This window comes from Manis pentadactyla, chromosome 8, assembly GCF_030020395.1.
Source record: "Manis pentadactyla isolate mManPen7 chromosome 8, mManPen7.hap1, whole genome shotgun sequence".
Classification (NCBI taxonomy): domain Eukaryota; kingdom Metazoa; phylum Chordata; class Mammalia; order Pholidota; family Manidae; genus Manis; species Manis pentadactyla.
In genome coordinates, this window is record NC_080026.1 from 14,319,975 (window position 1) to 14,332,836 (window position 12,862).

The 12,862-nt window shown below is 37.7% G+C and overlaps 1 protein-coding gene across 10 annotated transcripts in view; it reads right to left on the minus strand.

Annotated features, from left to right (window-relative positions):
- Positions 1–12,862, minus strand: part of PKP4 (plakophilin 4) — a 217,872-nt gene that overhangs the window by 201,512 nt on the left and 3,498 nt on the right. The window lies entirely within an intron of this gene.

The following is a 12,862-nucleotide window of genomic DNA, read 5'->3' on the forward strand; positions in this document are numbered from 1 at the left end:
GTTATAACTACCCTTAAAAAAAAAAAACCTGCACACACTCAAGTCTCCTTCATTTTGTAGACTGTTTCTAATATATAGAACTACTTCAAATGTCTGTATATGTATGTGGATTGCAACTGTCTGTCTTGAGTTGGAATTCCCTAGAATCAGAGCCCAAAACAAGGATTTCAATGTAAATAACTGACTTGAGAGGTGGACAAGTGGGGCAGGCCAGGGAAGGAACGCAGTACAGGGTGCGTGAGCGAGCAGCATCCTGCTGTGTGTCACAGACCCATCTCACCCTGCTGGCAACTTCTGGGAGCCCGCAGAGGGCAAGCTCAGCGGCATCTAAACGAAGGAGACTGCTCCAGCTCCAGTTAGTTAGCAGTTGAGGACTACGAGGGCCCCCAGGGGTCATGACCTCCGGGTACTTCTGACCTCACCCAACACTGGTGGCAGAGCAAGCCTGCAGGCTGAAAACCCCAGTGGCCTGCAGTGGGAAGCTGCTGGGTCAGAAGACGAGGCACTGACGGGAGTGCCACGGGGCGTGCATAGGGCAGACAGAATACGCTGCCACCATTAACTACAATAAGAAAAATGCCCTTGCTTGGATTAAAATACTACAGTTACTGCGCCCCACTCTGTGCCAGGCACTATGATAGGCACTGAAAATTAAAAGGAATGAAGTCAGTTTCACGACTTCACTTAGACTTTTAGTGGGGAGATAGCTCCCAGACAGGATATCAAAAAAATAAAAACTCTAATAAAAGGATTGAAAAAGTTGAGCCAGGCGTTCTTGGCATTTCAAGCGGGACGATTAGCTTTCTCAAAGTAGCTGTTATATGTGACGTGATTTCAAGGAGAAAGGAAGAAAGCAGAGACCTCACCCTGACGACAGCTACAAAACAGCACACAATCTGCCAATTCGCAGTTTTCTCCAGCCCACCAGAGAGCTAAGACCTCACGATGAACAACTAACTTACCTCGGCAAAGAGAGGCAGCACCCCGGATGGACGTGTTCACCCAGTGCAGATGCTGCTGAATGCTGGTAAGACACAACCCGGAATTTTTAGCAAATGGTAAAGGCTGAATGTGGGCAAGCAAGAGACTATCAAACCTAGGGGGCCCCAGACAGGAGGTGAATTCACACTCAGGTTCTTCTACCGGACCTCCCCAGGTGCTAACATCGAGAACCAGCCAGAGCCCTGAAACTGCCTGCCCCTGGGTGCAAGCCTGGGGGGTCCGGGAGCGGCGCCTGCAGGAAACACGAAATCCCACCTGAGCCCTCTGATTCCAGCTCTACTGTGGGACAAAAACATTAAATTGCTGAAAGGCAAAAACCCTGTCCTCCTTAGAATATGGGTGAAAGGCCACTGCAGCTGGGAATGTCTGTCAGTATAGCTAGGTCACCCTATTTTATGAGCTGTCTCACTTAAAAACAGCTTGCATGTTATAATCGTATTTTCAAGACCCTCATCCCACTCCTCAGCCAGGCTTCTGGCCTACAGCCCCTCTCATCAAACACTAGGAAGCCATCCAGGGTACAGGAATCTTTCAGGGTCTTGGAGGTACAGGAGAGAAAATTATGGCCCAAGAGGCGGCACTGATGGCAGAAAACCTTTAAAGATGAAGACCTGAGCAGGGTCATGGATGGAGGGAGGGAAGTCCAAGAACAGGATTAGGAATAATCCGGGAGTAAGGAGGATGAATTTTCTTCTGAATGTTACATCAATGTAGTTGCTTACACATGCAGGTTTAATTTTTGTTTAAAATAAGGTAAAATCCTACATCAATAGATTCCTGGGTTAAATTTAGTATCAGGTTTAATTTTTATGGTCAAGAACAATTAAATTGTCTGCTCGAATTTTCTGGATCATGAGAGCTATTCATGCTGAAACGTCTAACATTTTGTTCATTGTCAAAAAAAAAGCCTTCAAGTGCTGACACGAAGAACTGTGCATTATTCCAAATTGTGCACATCACTGCGGGAACAGAAGCTCATCACACATACGAGAGGAGACGCACTGGAAGTAAGACTCATCTCTTCTTTAGTTGATTTGACATAAGCAGAGCATCCAATACAGGTATCAATGAGTGCCTGTTTTAATATTTTTCCAGGTCTTATTCATAGTTACAAAATCAGGAATAATTTCCCTCTTCTATTAACTGCCATTTATTGAACTAAGCATTATTTCAAAGAAGCACTAGTCATTGAAAGGTAATTCCATTTTACACACCACATTAAATTTAACAAAAGCATTTAAATGCTCCTGATTATTGAAAAATTAAACATGCTGAAATTATTCAGTCTCATTCTCCAGATAGCCAAAACTTCAACATATCTTATCAAATGGTTTCTAAAAGACAGAGTGAAAATGTATTCTTCCTTAGCTCTTTCTCTGCTCTAAAAGCTTTAAAAAGCTTTGCTCAAAACTAAAAATTAGAATGATTCCAAAAAAGGTGAATGAAAAAGTATCTTCAGACTATCTAGTTCTAATGTCTTTACAATCAAATTGAGTCAGACAGAGACCAGGAAGGAACCTGTACACTAGTGACGGCCTATACTTTCCCAATGCAGAGGGTCAATTTCCTAGTTTCTTAAAAGCAGTGGAAAAGTTAAGACCATGGCTGTAGCATAGATTCCTGTTATCTATTAAATACTAAAATAATTAATTGCACACCAGCATATTTTCTTGCTTTGAAGCTAAGTTATGGAAATTTTTAAATCAGATGAAATTTCTGTGTCTTAGAGCAGCAGTAAGTAAAAAAATAAGGGAAGGGGAAAGACTCTGCTTTAAGTTTCCCATGATTATGAAGCAAGGTGATACTCCAGATACTGAATGAATTATATTTCACATGTGGAGTGGCTTTACTCTATATACCCAAATTTCTGTGTTCCAGGTAGTTCTACATTTTAATTTTTGAAACAAAACTACAACTCAAAGATGTTCAGCACAACTGGTGTTCTTCTTTTATCCCTAAAATCATGGAGAAGTTCTAAATCAAGCTTCTTGAGGACAAGCAGTCTGCTTTTCCTTTCTTTGCTGCCCCTCCAGGTCTCCGCACACAGGTGGAATGGATGAGCATAAAAAGCTCTGGCCAACTTGAAGCTGAGGCACAAATGAAGACAATGAAGCCTTCCTGTAATCGGTAATGACATGGCTGGGGTCTCTGGGGCTCAACTGCTAGTATAACCTCACTTCTAAGAACTAATATCCTCAGAGCAGGACATAAACAAAGGAGTCAGGCCTTTTCTGCATCATTTCCACATCCCTCCCTACACCTAGCACTGGGATTCAGAAAAAGGTTACTGACTAGAATTCACTGAATTACACTGAAAATTTCAAAAGACAAGTCCAAAAGAGATTTTGTTAACTTGATGAGATTTTAAGACAGAAGTATCACATATTTGCATACATCAAATGCTTTCCATAAGTCATTAATCAAATATTTACTAACACCTGAATAACAACTTCTTTGTTTCAGTATGAAATACTGAACCACAAACTGAACATAGAACATATTTTAATACTTTTTATGAGTTACTCTTTTTATTCCTATGATTCTCTTACTTGCTTGCAAAATGAAGGGAACATATCACCTATTTTACAGACTTATTAGAAGGATTAAATGAATGTTAATATAAATGCTTTGGAAACTGTAAAGATGTTATCTTGCTTTTTATTCTAAAAGCATCTATAATTTTATCATTTTATTCATAACTGGTTCCAACTACTCTCTATACCAATTCCAACAGAATTTCCTGCAGTGGCAGAAATGTTCTGCATCTGCCTATTACTGTAGCCACTTGCCATAAGTGATATTTAGCACTTAAAATGTGGCTAGTGAGGAACACAAGTTGAATTTTTAATTTTAAAATTTAAATAGCCCATGTGGTCAGTGGCTACCATAGTGGACATTACAATTCTGTAGCTTCAGAAACATACAATCACTTCATCATTAAAACAAAACTTTTCAGAGATAGATTTGGTTTTCTCAGTTTTCACTCTTTAATATGGGACAGTAGTACAAAAAAATAAAAGACAATAACTTAGGAAAGCAAAACCCCACTTCATACAGCTTATTTGGCAAATGCGGTCTTTAAAAACAAACCAACAAAACTTCTTTTTTGATGTAGCTAACTTGGCAGCTGAGGTCTCCAAAATACCTAAATGGAGTAGACCAAAGACTAGCACATACTAGGTGCTTCACAAATAAGTATTAATGAAAGGACAACTAAGAGACTGCCTTTATGTGTATACCTCAGTATGCCTAAATTAGATGTTGACCTCACCTTCCAACATCCCCAACAGACAACCTTAAGTTAAAATGTGTCACTTGGGAAAGCAAAGAACAAGGCAAGGACCCTTTCTTCAAGCAACTTGGAGGAAAGACACTGGAACAAAGTTAACCTGTAGAAATGAACAGTCCAATACAATAGAAAAACCACCATGGGGAGTTTATCATTACAAGCAGACATGTGAAGGAGAGATGACTGCCAGCCAGAGTGCGCAAGTTACACACACAAGAAGGGATTTGCCTAGGTCTTGGAAGACTGCAAAGATTTAAATGTAGAGTGCAGGGAGGTCTCAGAGAACAGGAAGTAGAGACTAGTTTGCTGATGGCAAAGGTTCCGGAAGGGCAGTAATTGATTGTAAAGGGCCTTACATGGTAGTCAGGCTAAGAGTTTGAAGCGATCCTGCAGGGCAAACAATGGGAGCCATTGCAGGTTAGAGAAGGACCAATAAGGTTATAAACAAAGTATTTACTTATTCATTCACCCAAAGCAGGCATCTGGTGCTTCAGACTGCTAGGTGAAGAGTTACAATGATGGCTGTGACCCAGTCCCTACCTGGGATGGACTCACAACATAGCCAGGAACACAGACACAGAAATAATTCAAACACAATGTGACACATGTTCATAGCAGAGCTACATGTGAAGCATTAAGAAGCACAGGTAGGGAGTTTTTCTCTACAGAGAAGGGCCAAGGAAAAGGAAGGCTTTGCTAAGGAAGGGTCACTGAATTAGACCTTGAAGAAAAAAAACCATGGGCTCAAAAAGCATACTAAGGGCATACTAGTTACCTACAGAAAAGCCTTCAGGAAATATACAAATTGTTAGGAAAATCATATTTTCCTGAAATTAAAGACATGCTGAGGTTATGTCATTCAAATATAGAGAAAGGATCAAATCCTTAAAAGCACAGTGTTAAAGAAGAATGTTACTATATAAGCTATATTTTAGGATTGATTGTAGTAATCAATTGTCTTCTCAACTATGATTTCAGAAGACTATGAAAGCTAAAAGTATTGATAAAATATTAGAATAAAAAATAAGCAATACAGAATAACATATAAAACTAAATGATCTGGTGGTATTTTAAAGTATGAAAAGAAACACACTGAATATTCAACATAGAGAGAACATTTAAAAAATCAGATTATCAATAGTGAAGGCCAGACACAATTTCTCTAGCAGAAATTGTATACAATTATGCAAAAAGCGGGTGGAAAATGAGAGAACTGTGCTTTAGAAAATGTCTTCTCTTCTAGGAAAGAAAGGAAGAGTCCTTGCCTTTAAAGGTATCAGGTATGTTTGTTGGCTTCCACAAACATACTGGATCAATTCCAATCATGTACAAGGATACAGCGTCACTTTACTTCCCCAGTTTGCCTGTTAGCACGGTACACAATAAACATTTTTTGCAAGAATATTATCCATGGTTGTTTACATATGAATGTGAAATTCTGACAGAGCTAACATTAACAATTACATTTTAAAATGCAGTATTGTTACTGGAATTTAAATATGCCTGTTGTCCAAAACAAAATGAAAGTTAACAGAGACAAGCAAACAGTGAAGTCAAGCAACAAAGCAACTCCATGATTTCCACTTAAAATCAATGATAGGGTTTTGTTAAAAATAAGGTAAACTCACAGGAGGTTGTATTTGTAAAACAGTAACAAAAGATAAAAGACTTGATTTCCTAGACAAGTTTTTGTAACTTAACAGAGCTATACATCTAACTTTAAATTACCAAGGCTTCATGTAATTCAGTGTATATAATAAAAAGAAAGCTTTAAAAATTATAATTTTAACCCAGCAGTTGCATTTCTGGGCATTTCCCCCAGAGAAACGTAAACTTATGATAACAAAAATCTGTACACAGACATTTATAGCAGTTCTATTTGTAAGTGGAAAATTACTATAAATTGAAAATAACCCAGATGTCATTCTACAGGTGAATGGTTTAAACAAACTGTGGCATATCCCTATTAATGTATTACCACTCAGCAATTAAACAGAAAAGAATATTGATACATGTTTAACAACCAGGATTAACCTCTAAAGAATTATGCTGAGTGAAAAAAAGAAAACTCCAAAATTACATACTATAATTCCATTTACATAACATTCTTAAAATGACAAAATTATAGAAATGGAGGACAATTAGTGGTTCCTAGGGATTAAGGAGGGGGTAAGGGTGGGAGAGAAGTGGGGGTGTGGCTGTAAAAGAGCACCACGAAGGAGGCCTGCAGTGATGGAATGTTCTGTAAATTGATCATATCAGTATCAATATCCTGGTGGTGATACTGTAGTTCTGCAAGATGTCACCAATGGCGGAAGCTGGATAAAGGGTACTAGATCTCTGTATTATTTATTTGTTAAAACTGCATGTGAATTCATAAATATCTCACAATTAAAAGTTTAATTTTTTTAAAGTGTAAGTTGCTCAAATTTGATCACAGTGATGATGTGAGGTTGGGGGAGGGACCACCAAAATGTTAAAGAGGATTTCTAACTACACTGTGAAAGCAAAGAAAGGTTTGCTGCTCCATCAGGTCAAAACAAGTCCTGAAATTTCCTGGTTTGTTACTTTTAATGTTTACGTAAATACCTGTATCATACATTTGAGTAACATTTTTCCTTTGAAAAACATCATGTGCTTAAGTTACATTTACTTTTGAATTCGGTTCATCAACTGAGAATACCAAAAAAAAGTATGACTAAATTCACAAAGAGCAAGGACACAAAAAGTTTCCTCAATGTCGTACTGCCCACGCCTGACCAAGCAGGTCTTGGTGCTTGACGACTGCATATAAATAGTTTCAGAAAGAGCACTATGTAAACTTATCTCACCATAGTTACAATCCAGGCAGTTAAGGTTAAAATGAATATGAATCAATTTGTTTAAAATCTTCTAATTAATGTTTTTTGTAAGGAACTTGATATGAATTACTTATCTAGCAAGCTGTATTACAAAGGTAATTTTTAAAATAAGGCAAAAGCAGTTTTTCCATGGAAAAATGCATGATAAGTAATTATGGGGGTCTAAAACCAAAGTGTTTACAAAAGGAAAGAGGGCTAGTATGAGTCAGAGAGAAGTTTATCCAAAAGTAGTAGGTGAAGGTAATCCAAGATTAGAATTCAAAACTCATTCATTCACTTAAGGTATCTAGAAAGACTAGGGGCCAAGAGTAAGTTTTACAAAACAAAGTCCTTGCTATTGAGTAGCTCAGGGATGGAGAATCATAGCAACACAAAACCAATACACTTCAGATACATCTTAGGATGGTGGTTTATGGATTTGTTTCTATGGAAAATTGTATTCAGAGCTCCAAGCAAGTCATTCACAAACAATATTCTGGAAGACTGACACCTTCAATATTTTGTCCAAAGATTTCCGACTGACATATATTTTCATCTGCCAACAGTCTGAGTTATACATTTAACAGCTGAGTTTTTATCATAGGTCTCAAAATGAGAGCAGCTCTTGTGCAAGTCCAGTTGGGTTTTCTGATTTCTTTTTCTGTGCTTCTTAAACACGGACTGTGATGCTTATTCAGTCATTGACAAATTGACAATAAATGGAAAATTCCCATCAGTGCATCAGTCTGTGACTCAAGGTAAGATTCAATGAGACAATTTATTCTAGCAGATGTCACAAGAGAGTTTCAAAACATTTTTGTTTATTTATAACAATGGAAGTGAGTATTTTCAATAATAGTTAGGTTTGGATTTATAAAGGCACATAAATTGAAAAGAAGAATAAAGAAAAACACAAAATACAATAAACCAAAGTACTGCTGTATGGAAATGAAAATAAGAACCTACTTAAAATGGTAAAATCGTGAGGCATAAATTACAGTTCTTCATAAATAATACATTTTCATGGTGATCAGTTATTTTACTTAGGCTATGTGATAAAGTATTCCAAGAAATAAAACTAAAACGATCAAGTTCATGATTAAAACCTTTTCTGAAATCACTATCTCATTATTGGTAGGGAGCACTTCGCAGATGCAGGTTTTCTCCAAAAGAAGTCACTGACAGTAGCAAACACAGCAGCTATCTATCTAGATTCTGGTAATGGATCAAGTGGTGCACACTTAAAAAGGTTTAACTAAAATCTAGTTAATACAAAGTAATTTTATAGCTCATCCTTAACACTTACAGAACAATTTTGCATGTTTATTTATATACCAGTTTTCTAGGACAATTTTTTTCCAGTTCACGTGTCTATCTTTCTCAACTAGATTGTAAAATTAATCATAAAGATGGAGACTCTCAAGAGAGAATCCAACATGGACTGTTAAACTCCCTGGGGGGTATTGTTTTTGGCCATGAGTCAGAGCACAGAGTCTGATACAGAGCAGGAGACTAATTAATGTTGACTGAATGGAACTAATATGAATTGTTTTAAAGAAGAGGTATCCAAAATTTAACACAATACTGACAAACATTAGGACTCCAGTAAATTAGCCCTATCTGGGCTCAGTTCCCTCACTTGGACCCCTGATGAGTACTCAATAAGAAATTAATTTGAACTAGATTAGTCCTTCTTTCCCATTCAATCCAGGGAACAGGTATCAGAAAATATGATGCCCTTCACTGCAAAATGGTTGTTACTGGTCTCCATTTTACAAATGAGTGTCAGAATTCTTGTGAAGGTATGGAAACTGCAGAGCCTGTTCAAGTGTTTACTTCAATCATGTCACTGAGAGTTCACTTAATATTGCATACATGAGTAGTATAATTGATTCTTTTTTTATTTGAAAATAATGTATTTATTGCATTAGCAAAAGGAAACAGCCAGTCTCAATGTTTTAAAACTACTACTTATGGATGTATGCATAAGTAAATTCTACAGAGATTGTTTCTTCCACTGTGTGGAGGGACAGCAGAATCCAGGAGAAACTCTTTTCACTGGATATTTTAACTGCTTTTTTTTTTAAGCCACAAATCCAAGTAAATATCATCCTGTTGAAATCCACAATTTCTGAACACTGGTAGGTTGTCTATATAGAAATAGTAGAGTTCAATGAAAAGTACCTATATTCTATTATGAGATATTGACCAGTAAGTTCCTAGGAATATAAAGTATTCATGGAAAAGCAACAAGTTTTCAGAAGAACAAACTCCGTCTCAGCAGTTTAACTTCTTTAAGGACAAATCAACCTTTGAGGACAAATCAAACCAAAGGAAATGATACATGGGGTCTTTCTCATTTTAACAAGACTAGTCTGCTCTACCCACCACCTAAATTCCCCTTCTGTTTCTACTCAATTCCTTGAAAATTCAGTCTCATTCAGGGGTTAAGCCTCAAATGTTCACAGCAGACTGGCTTTTAACAAATGAATCTAAACTGGCAGGCACTAACTCAGTCAGTATGGAGGCGAATGTTTGTCTGGCTACAACACTTAGTTTTAGGAGCTAAGTAATTCAGATACACAACTTCAATTTTCTCCCCTCATCCCAGAGGGTAAACTGTAATAAATTCTTGAGAAGACAGTCTGCATTCTTGCTGACAAAAAATGTAATAGAATGAGAACGCTTCAAGTTCTAAAAGTACTAGAATGGACTCCATAGTGCATCTAGTCCAACTCCCTCATTTTATAGATGAGAAGAACTGGAACCCAGTGGAGTTGAATGACTCGCTCACGGGACACCCTCCTGCTTAGCAGCACAGCCACATAGCCAAGGCTAGAACTGCAAACACTTGATATCCACTAAACCACCGTCTGTTAGGTGACAGCAGGTGTCTTCCAAACTTCTAGTCTTCGCTTTGACGGTTTCCTGCCAATTTCAAGTGTGATTAATTTGGGACAGAAAAGGCAATTTAAGGATTTAATTTACAAGCTGCATTTTTGTCCATAAATTATTAATACTTTCTTCATGCACTGACTAGCAAAGACATGGTATAAAACATCTACTACCTGGAATTACCAGTGCAACAGTTACACACGTATTTAGGCATGCTTCACATTTTGTGTTTCCACTCTGGCTCCCACAATATAGAAGTTTTTATTTTTTAAACATAACAGTTTATTAAGATGTGTTTACCCAAACCTCCTACACATGATGGTTAGTGGTATTTACATGCCTCTAAGTAGTGCCTATCTCAAGAAGCTATAACTTGCTTATTTTAAACAGGCCTTTATTTATTTTTCCGGATTCTCTTTCTTACAGCTTTTGAATACTACCACGCTCATAATAATGATGTTTCCTTAGTAGTTTATTTCTTCCCTGGAAAATCCTGTTTAGATTTATAATCATATTAACTAAGATCACAGAAAGCAAGCCAATTACTTGCATATAGTAGATGCTACAGAAAGCATCATTAAGTACCACAATGTAAGAATAAAAATAGCGGCTTAAATTTATTAAGTGCTGGCCTGGGGCCAGACCCTGTTACAATTAACCTCTATCAAGTCATGTAGCCCTCAGAACAACCACACAAGGTGGATACACCGATCACTCTGTTTTGCAGATGAGCAAAATGATATCCAGAGATTATAAATACCAAGTTACACACCTACAAACAGAAGCGACAGAACTGAACTATGACAGCCTGGCTGCTGACCACGACACTTTATTACCTTAACGACATGTTTTCAGGGGCTTCCCTCAATGTGAAGTTGAAATGCAAACTACTTTCCCTGGCCTAAAACTACATGATGAATCTTGGATGGGGAGATGAGGTAGACAGCTAAGACCCTGAAAACATCATATACTTTAATCCCAACTCCTCACATCCCAAAATGATACTGTTTAGAGCAATTTTTTTTTTTTTTAACAGATGAACATGAAGGAGATTCAAAAGTCTCAAAGGGAACTTAACTTCCCTGTTACTCTGATTTGGGGTAGGAGAGGGACCAGGATGAATCATTTATATGAATGCTGAGGGAACCTTTTTTTTCTTAAAAAAAAGGCAATGAGAATTTTGGGAACCTTGAGCTGCAATGTAAGAATCCAAACCCTGCATTTTGAAAAGGAGAAAGCTATCACCCGCATGCCAAATGGCCTGCTGAGGTCATAAGGCTTAGTGGCAGATCTCCTCATTTCTGACTTATGGTACTTTTCATCTCCCTCTCATGTTTGCAATTTAAGAGAGAACTTAGAGTTGACCAGAATTTCAGACACCATCTACCCATTATTTAAAAAACCTATATGTAAATGGATTGTGGGTATCTATGAAAAACTGTATTCCAACTTTCAAGACAGGCTCCCAAAGCCTGCACAGTTCTTTGAAAGCCCCCTTTCCAGCTACACATTTCACCTAACTTTCAATCATGAAATCATTTTTATGACAAAACCTGGTATTTACTCTAAATTCAACCTGGAATGCTAGGAATCAACTTCTATGTTCTATGAAGGTGGCCTCTGAAAAGGGGTTTTCTCTGCCTCTCTAAGCAGATGGATGCACGAGTGTGTGTGGGTGTGTGTGATTGGGGGACAGAAGGCAGGAGAGGGGATCCAGATTAGAAAAAAGCAGGATAAACACCTTGGATATTTTCAACTCACTAAATTTATATTTAATACAGACAATAACTGTAGAAGTCAAACATGTCTTGGCTATTGAAGAGAGGGTTACTGGTTCCCATGACCCTTCCCTCCCCACCCTTCATTTGTGAGTTCTGGACTTTGTGAGGGCTGCATGATATAGTACCTGCCTAAAGGGACTGGCATCTACCCAATCAACAGGCATTATTCAATTCAAGAAAAATGCTTCATGACTTAAAAATAATTCAGATGCTTCCGTATTAAAAACTTACAATATAATCTAATGACATTTGATCAAAGGGTATCATTATGTATGAACATAATAAACTATAATATTATCATGCTATGAATAATAAAATGATGGGCAATGTAGCCAACATTTGTTAGTGTATCAAATAAAAGTAGATCTAAATTATGAAAAGATAAAACAACTTAGACCAATGACAAACGGAATGTTTGTAGCACTTCAGTTGAATTGAAGAGCACCATCATGTAATATCCCCAATTTAGTTATGGAAACATAGCCCCCAAAAGATGAAGATAATTCCAGAGTCATTAAAATGACAATGTGAGCAACATCTGAATGTTATACAACTTCTCAACTGAAACAACAAGCACATGAATTATTGCTCTTTTGTGACTTAGGGTCTGATCCCCTTAGCCTAAAACAGGCCTGTTTTTTCTTACTGCTAGGCATCAAATTGATCTGCAGGTTGCTATCATCACTTACTGGCAGTAGATGAAGCCTTATATCCAGGTATGCTTAAAGTTTTACTACTCACCCCACCCCCACCCCCGCCACCCCTAGCCCCCGCCATCCCTAGCCCCCACCATCTGTCTGTAGTTACAGTTTGGGCATGAAATGGTTACTTAATTTTCCAGACATATCCAGTCCACTGGTGTTATGTATTAGATTTTTCTTCCGCCTTCAGCACAGGAAAGACACTACAAAACCACTTAACACATTTAAGGAGTAATTATCTCCCAGTACACTGAAGGCGTGAAGGCAACTTCCCAAAGTGACATACAATTCCATGGATGTTTATGCCCTAAAATAACCTTTACTTCATCTTCCAGTTCAGAATGAAGGTATGAT